General features: G+C 44.8%; 1 long non-coding RNA gene across 1 annotated transcript; it reads left to right on the top strand.

The window, feature by feature from the left end:
* The first annotated feature begins 1,057 nt into the window (after positions 1 to 1,057).
* On the top strand, positions 1,058 to 7,638 carry LOC138582149 (uncharacterized). Its single transcript, XR_011304956.1, has 3 exons — positions 1,058 to 1,227; positions 1,666 to 1,726; positions 7,191 to 7,638. It is a non-coding gene; the product is annotated as an uncharacterized lncRNA (long non-coding RNA).
* Positions 7,639 to 8,865: the final 1,227 nt, after the last annotated feature.

Here is an 8,865-nt window from a genome sequence, read left to right as displayed (position 1 = left end):
GAACACCAAATGGATGACATAAGATATATTGGTGTAGGTAGAGTCAATCTTGGTAAGAGAGGAGGCAACAGAGAGCTGTGCCTTAGACAAGCTGAGGCAAAGCTAATATGCAGATTTCAAACTCTTGAGAAAGGTTTAAATAAGGACAACGAGATGGCCTCATTCTTGTGAGCACACAAACGTGTTAGTAGTATATACCATGTCCAAATAGAATGATTTAGGTATACACATATAGAACTAGATGAGATTCCCACCACTACCAAACTATGGCATTACAAACAGGGAACATATCTTGCCAATATACTAATATATGTTGGGTTATAAATAGGTTAACCTCAATGGAACAAAGACTCCATATAGCCTGTGACACTATGCAACGGGATCCAGACTATCAAAGTAATGTATAGTTTAATAATTGTCATCAAATTGGCATTTTCTCATTTTAACCTGTAAAGTTTAGCAACATCATCACAAATACAAATAAAAGGGATCAACTAAGTACTTGAAATTGGAATTTAAAAGAATATGGTACAACGAATATATATCTTAAATAATGAAAACAAATGAGAACCACAAACGTTTTCTAAGCATGTACATTGTAATCCGAAATTACACAAAGTGAGTTTGTCCCAAGCCCTATTTTGGTAAAAGAACCTTTATTCCATTAGGAATGTGCTTTGCAGTCCCAAAACATGGCCACCGGGGAAAACAAGGAAATCGAAGAAGGGCCTCTGGGATAACCTAGGCAATGGCTGCAAACAATAAGGCATCAGTGCTGGCTGCTCGAATCTGATCCAAGAGCCGACGCGAAGGGACGCTAGTATACGAATGACTGCGGTAACAAAACGAAGGTAAGAGCACTTTAACATTGCTAATGTGAAAGTGAATTTCTAAAATACAAATAGTCTGTTTGAATAGAAGTGTTTAAACGTATAATGTATATCAAACCTATGGAACCGTGGCGGTCATATGCGGCTGAGCACTGTGGTGTCACGTACCCAGATACTTCCGGGTCACGTGACACCCGGAAATAAAGGAACCACCGGAACTGCCTCTAGGAAGGCAGTCCAGGTTTATGCACCCTCCGAAGCAGTCGTGCCTCATTCTTTGCAGCGCTGCGCCACGCCATGCATTAGAGCCTGTGTGGCTCAACACACCCGGCAGGCCCCCACTGTTCGCTTGCCTGCCACAAGACATCACAAGCACAAAGAAGTAATTAAGCTATAAGTAAGTGTGTGTGCCAGTACACATGAGTTATGGAAGATGAGCAGTGAGTGTCACTTGAACAGAACGGAAAATAATCCAATATTATAAGCAATGTGAAGGCAATGCACCCTCTACTGTGGAATGCTTTTGACTTCCTGTATAACGTAACACTAGTGTTACCCTGTTTATGGAGGAGAAAACGAAAGTGTGGAAGGGAATTCAGGGCTATAACTATTAAGGATACAATACATAGGCTTTTTAATGTGAAATGCCAGTAATTTCCTAAATGCTAAAATGTGAGCAAACCATTAAACTAAATAATTGTGGGAATACAATTATGAACACAAGTGGGAGCTAACAAATATAGAGTATAGCAACAGCAAGTAAATGCATTAAGCATACTGGAGAAAGAAAAGTTTGAAATGGAGAGTACGATTGTGATGACCTATCATATTGCAGGTGGGATTATCCTGTGTAATGGAGAGTGCATCGAATTGAATAAGGAGATGGCGACATGATGGTAAGCCATCTTCTATGTTGTCCTTGTACACATGTAAGAGTGAAATACATAAATACATTATTGCCATGTGATGCAGATCTAATAGGTACGTGAACCCAAAGTAAGACCTTATGAAGTATTTGTATAATAAATGAACCTCTAGGGTGTATAAGGAGGAAGCACATGCCTTTTATTGCATAATCATATTTGTGAATATGGAGTAGGAACTAAAGGTTTGGCTAAAATGCTATGACACAATGGCCCTCATTACGACCCTGGCGGAGATCCATGGTGCAATTTGCACCATGGTCCATGGCGCTAAGCTGCCAACTCCGCCATGGTGGTTGGCGGACTTACCGCCCCATTCCGACCTTGGCGGGGCGGTAAGTCCCCAATCCCCATTTACCCTTCCCCATTCCCATTTTTGCCCCATAGGGTATAATGGGAGTGGGGAAGGCATTAATTACGCCACCGTAAATTACGGTGGCGTAATTAACAACAAGTCCCGTAGCGCCATGGATTTTTCCGCCTGCAAAAAGCAGGCGTAAAAATCACCCTGGCGCTACGGGAACTCGTAGTCAGGCGGAAAGGTACGCCATGCTTTACGCCGGCGTAAACCCCTTTCCGCCAGGGTCGTAATGAGGGCCAATATCATTTATTAACCGTTAATTCATGCAGTGTCTATTGTGTTTGATTGTTCACTTAGTTTTTGTTTTTTGTAACAAACCCACAACGTCCTCCCTTTCACCACTCCTTGATCTCTGTCACGAATGTAATGTTTAAAGATGTGAAAACAAAATGGTTGAGAGAAATAATGCCCAGATTTGAAAAAGGCACACAAAGCAGAAACACGTGTAATCATAAAGGGCTGATCCACAGAAGTGGAGGAACACTCTGTTTATCACCACAGAAGTGGAGGAAAAGTGTGTTTAAAGCAATATGGAATACGAAAGTTATTCACAATCCAAGTGTGGCGCTCATCACCATCCATACATACAGACACACACACACATCTACACAGAGACACTGCTCCATGGATAATCACCTATGTAAGCATAAGGCCTGACGAAGTGCAGAGTGTTCAAATCTGATGCAGACTCTTGTCGTCCCAAATTAATCTTTGTATTAGGAATTCATCTATGATTAATCACTGCTTACATATATTTATTTAATTTCAAAGGAATCGTCATTATAATCTATTTTGACGATGGTGGAAGTAAAATGCAGGTCTCAACAGCTGTGCAAGGTATATGAGTAACAGTGTATCACAAGCGCTATAATCCAAAAACATATCTGATTTAACGTCTGACCTTGATTCCTGTACCATTAATGGATTACCATTAATAACAACAATCCTGTAGCTCATAAAGCAATTTGAAAGTTGGTTTAACACTGTGAACTGCTAGCTGTTGCATCAGCCAAAAGTGCCCGCTCTGAGTGCAAGTATGTGATTTAATTAATTGAACTACTTATTTTATTTTAGGTTAATGTGTTTTAGAGTTCTTACGAACTTTTCACATGTTGCAATAAACATTATTTACGATTTTACAAAATTACAAATTATTGTTCAATAAACATTATTTACGATTTTATTCCCTTAGTAAAACAATATCATGTCAATACAAATCTAAAAATAGTACAAATCATCCATTTAAAAGCAAGTATTAAACATATTAAATATACAATATAATAAAAACGTGATAAAAAACACACATTATTACAAATATTCAATTTCCCAATCAAATTACTTAAAGAATGTCTAGTTACTTTACCCACTTAATACAACTTCTACCTCTAACCACACATGATAAAGTGCAATGTGAAATAATTTGTTACCTGTAGTCAAGCAGTAACCCCAGAAAGCGTCATTCCTAATGCCTTTGTAATTCCTCTAGAAAGGCCCCAGCATAGTCATGTAAAGTGGGCCATTTTCCCAGCATTCTGGGAGTACATGGCGGGATGTTTCTTCTCTGCCTCTTATACAACACATGCAACATATCCTGTCCTCTTTGTCTAACGCATATGCAATTTATGTATTTGAAGCACTGGGAGCTTATTTAAACTTAGCAATAAAGTACATCTGTGCAACGCTGTTAAGGAACACAACACCAGGTAACCTTGGGGAACCTTATAAGTGTGGTTTAAATGTTTACTTCAAAACAACTTTTCAGTTTTTCCATGTGTGTATAATTTTGTGTCCAGTCCCACCTTTCCAATTCCGTCACTAGCATTTTTTGTAACGTATGTCAGGCCTCCATAAAATGTCCACAAACGTGGTGTTCATCATCTGCACCTATTTTTCACCCGGGTTTGTGTCTTCTCCTAACAGTTTCAACAATAGACACATGGATCCAGTCCTGGATTTTATATATAGGAGACACCTTCATTTCATGGCTTGTGCAGGCAAGGAAATAAGCCCCAGCTCGAATCTTATCAATTTAATTGGTGTACTTGGCCCCAGACCCAAGATCCGCCTCCAGAACTTTCCCTCTATTTCCTCCAGCCATGTGAGATCTTGCATGCACAGGGCCTCTAATCCGTACATCATGGTGGCACTAAAACACATTTTATATAACAGCAAAACACCCTTTAAACTATAGCCTGAGTGATCTCTAGTAATCTCTAGTACATTTTGCTATCACTGCTGTCAATACCACTGCTTTTCTGTGTTTCTTGGCTATTATCCTGAGTGAGCACCTTTGGTTTATTATCTCTACTCCTAGATACCTGAACTTACTTACTTTTTCAATACTATTCCCAGCCATCATAAATTCTGGGGTTTCGCATCTCTGTACGCAAAGTGCATCAGCTTTGTTTTTCACAGTTTATCTTCAATCCATTCATTTTGCGTACTTCTGCAGTTCCAGTAAAGATCTTTTAATACCTGAGAATGTCTGGTTGCACAATACCAAATCGTCAGCATATGAGATAGAGGACCTTTTCACTTTTAATCTTTGGGGGGCAATTATTCACTTTTCCCAAGATAGTTGGAAGATCAGCAATATATGTTGAACAGCAGGGCCATCAGCATACAGCCCTACTCAAATCTCTAAATGTTTCAATGTGCTACGGGATGGAGACCCTGCTATCCAACCTAACCTGCACAGTTGTATTCTCTTAGAGTCCTCGACCTGCTCTTAAAATACTATCCGGGCAACCATAACTTTCAATTTTTTACCATAATCGATCATGTGGAAATATGGTGTACCTTTAGTTATGTTATGTTATGTTATTTTGCATTTATATAGCACCTTATGCACCATTTGTATGATCTCAAAGCACTGGTAGGTTGATCCCCCTCGGGAACCGAAGTTCAAGTCAGTAGAGAGAGAGAGAGAGAGAGTCATAATATATATATGTGTGCCGCGGTGTTGCATTAGCACTTGTTTGCAATATTAATGTATCCATATGTCTGAGATGGGCCTCATCACAAGTTGGACGGTAACACTTAAATCCGGCAGAAACGGTATTAGCGCCGCCAATACAGCTCTGTTGGATCATGACTGCAAATCCCAGCGGTGCAATCACAGCCGGCGCTAGTAGAGCCAGCTGTAATAGCGCCAGCAACCAAACGCACTATTACGGAGCCATCCGAGTCCAGCGTTGGCACTCTTAGCGCCAGAATACCGGTGGTAATACAGCCAAAAATACTCGCGGCCAAATGCACAAAACACCGTCCCCAACACCATTTCACCATTGGGAGCAGGGAGGAGACAGCAATAAGGGCCCAGGTGAAAACATTGCAGACAAGAGGCCTACAAAAGACCCACCCATGGCCTACACACGCTCCCCAACACCATGTTGCCATTTGGAGCCGGGAGCCTTGATGTGCACATGTACTTGCTGCACCTGGAGCTACAGAGACCTGCCAACCAGCCCAGGGCCCTGCAAGCACAGAAGGTGGTGGGGATGAGGAGAAGGAGGAGGAGGAGACCAGCACCAGCAAGGCGGCCAGCCATCCCCAGGATCAGGCCACACTCCGGGCCCTGACTGATGGGCAGATGGTGACGGAGTACAGGCTGGACAGGGCAACCATCACCCAGCTGCTGAACACAATCCAGGCTGAAATAGCCAGCCGTATAACCATCATCACCGCTGTGCCCCCACTTGTGAAGCTTGTGTCCATCTTACAGTACCTCAGACTGGCAGCTTCCAACACACCAATGCAATAATGCATGGTATGGCCCAGTCCACCATCAGTGCCGTGCTGGGACAGGTGCTGGATGCACTGCTTCTCTGTGTCAATGAGCACATTCCATTGCCAGCAAAACAGGCACAGGTCAACCAGCTCAAGGCACAGTTCCATGCCATTGCCCAAGTCCCCAACATCATAGCAGCCCTAAACTGCACACATGTTGCATTAGTAGCACCCCGGGAACATGAGGCAGCCTACAGGAACCATGAGAGTTACCATTCTATGAACGTGCAGATAACTTGTAGCCCCGACCTAACTTTCACCCACTGCTGCATCCGCTACCCAGGATCTACCCACGACTCCATGGTACTGCGCAACAGTACCCTGCCAGCCTACATGGAGGGGCAATGAGGCCAAAACACATGGATGTTGGGTGGGTACAAATCGTGACTGAAATGCATGCCAATTTACACCTGTGGTGGTGGGGGCAGACAAACAAGAATCCCTGCATGCCACCAGGAGACACAGCCAGCACTAGCACTGCACCATTTCCATGCATGTGTGTCACACGAGAACAGTTGCACACATTCCACACAGCAGAATGCACTGAATCTGAATGCCACACACTTGTGAAAGCACAGTCACATATGGAAACCCAACTACCACAATGCATCTTGTGTGTGTCGCAGTGCTGCTCCTCACCCTGACACACAAGAAATATCCCACCCTGGCCACCAGACAGTAATGCCAATAGAGCCAATAGAGTTTGTGGATGTAGGCACATCCACAAAACCAATGTACACAAGTAGTTGGAGTCACGACAATGACCATTCCTTAGATAATGACCCTTGAATGGCCATTCACATGCCTGGCCAAATGTACATGATTGTGCCAAATAGCAAACACACCACCAGTCATAGTGACTGCCACAACACATTACCTAACAACATATTATTTGAACAGATATAAGGGTAGCCTCATCCTGAAGTAAGGGATAGAGCACTGTGGCAATTAGACACAGGGGTGGTGCATGCAGTAAGTAGCCCATAAAAGAAATGCTGCACCTTTGCTCAACACACACCATAATGAAAGTAGCAATCTGAAAGTGACTGTACTTGTTCAGCATTAGTGTGACATACATAACCATTAACATATTAATTGATACACTGCTGCATGTATACCTCAGCCCATGCATGTTCTGGAAGGTGAAGGATGCATGAAAACATTGCACTGAAATAGCATGTACCTTTTCAACACATACATTACTTTGATGCTTATGCTAATGATGTCTGAGCCTTGTACATCCACTGAACCTACCTAGGCGTAATGTATGCATTTTCTCCCCTGCAGGTGATTCTGGATACCTGCAGTACACATGGCTCATGACCCCTGTGCGTAATACACAAACTTCAGCTGAGGTGGCATGTAACATTGGCCATGGGCGTACGTGTAACTGTTTGGAAATGGCATTTGGATTGTTGAAGGCACGTTTCCGGTGCCTGGAACGTTCGGGAGGGGCATTGATGTATGCACCAGAGAAAGTAGGCAAAATCGTACTCACCTGTACCATGCTGCACAACATTTGCTGTTGCAGGCATGTGCCACTGTCCCCAATGCTGATGGCCAACCACCTGGGGATGGGAGTGACGATTGGCATGTGCCCGTAGCTGTGGCAAATACACACAGGGATGGGGTGAGGGAGGGGAGGTTTGCCAGACAGGCCTTGATTGACAATTGCTTTTGATCTGGTGGATGGGTACATGTTACACATATCACTTGTAAAATAAAGAGCACTTTAACACAATCATGAATGTCCATGTTTTGTATGCATTATGAACGGGAATTATTATTTGTGGAACAAACCCCCCTGCCTTCTGAGATGCCCTGACACACAAACCCCCCTCTCCCCTGAGACCACCCCAGCAGACAATCCCCCCTGCCCCCTGAGAACACCCCAAAACAGTGCATGTGCCTGGATCTCGGCACAACTGTGCTCTGTCCATCTATGATGGTCGTGAATGCTGCCCACGTCCGGGTCCCTCTGGTGAGCAGTGTGGGAGATTGTACAGGGAACGCCGCCTGGGCGAAGCCTCCAGGGATCCCTCTGTGGTTGTCATGGAGGTTGATGGAATTGCTCCTGCAAACTGCAGCTGCTGGCAGAGCAGATTGTTTGCCTCCCACATCTGCTCAGCATGTGCAGATTGGCCCTCACACAGCTCACAGACTCTCTGTCCAAATCCTGTTAGGGCCACTGTACAGCCCTCCATCACTCTACGGGTGCAGGGATTGTCACGCGCCGTGGTCTTGGCTGCATTACGAATGGCACGGCTTATTGCCTTGATGTGGCGGTTGTGGTCAGCCGCCATGTCCTCAATTTTCTGCTGTCATTCCTCTACGACATCCAGCCGTCCCATTACAGTAGCTCCCATGACTATGGGTCTGTCAGTTGTGGTGCTGATTGGACTGACAGGTCTGCATGGCGTTGTAGGGGAGCTGTCGGTGGACATGGGAGACTCTCTGATGGGGTTGCCTCGGTTGGATGGGCTGCCTTCAGGGGAAACATAAAAAGGTGTGTCCACATCGGGCAAGGGTGTGTGGGCACGACACTCATGCACAGGGACATGGGGAGTGTGTGCTTCCACTGGCACCTGCTCCGGGGTCCCTTGGGGTGTGCCCATCCCCTGAGTAGCACTCTGGCCAGTGAGAACACCAGTGCACCATGTTGTTCCTCAGTGGATGTGTTGCCCTCATGTGTGTTTGACCCACTGGTGGCTGCCTCCACATCCTGCAAACCCCTGGTGGCTTCCAGCATTTGAGGCAGTGACACCCTGCTGCCTTGTGGATGTTGAGCTGGTCTGACTGGGCTCCGTTGGGGTGACCAGGGATGTGTCCTCCACCTTGCCTTCTCGGGCCGGTCCCTTTGTGGGCTGGTGGTGCTGGTTGGTGCGCGTTGGGGCATGTGGCTGGATGTGGATGCTTCTTCTGCATCAACATTGCCCTGTGATGATCGCTGGGTGCCTGTAGG

This window comes from Ambystoma mexicanum, chromosome 3q (assembly GCF_040938575.1).
Source record: "Ambystoma mexicanum isolate Mex_15411 chromosome 3q, UKY_AmexF1_1, whole genome shotgun sequence".
NCBI lineage: Eukaryota > Metazoa > Chordata > Amphibia > Caudata > Ambystomatidae > Ambystoma > Ambystoma mexicanum.
Note: the sequence above shows the minus strand (reverse complement) of the source record. Positions and strands in the feature narration are given on the sequence as shown.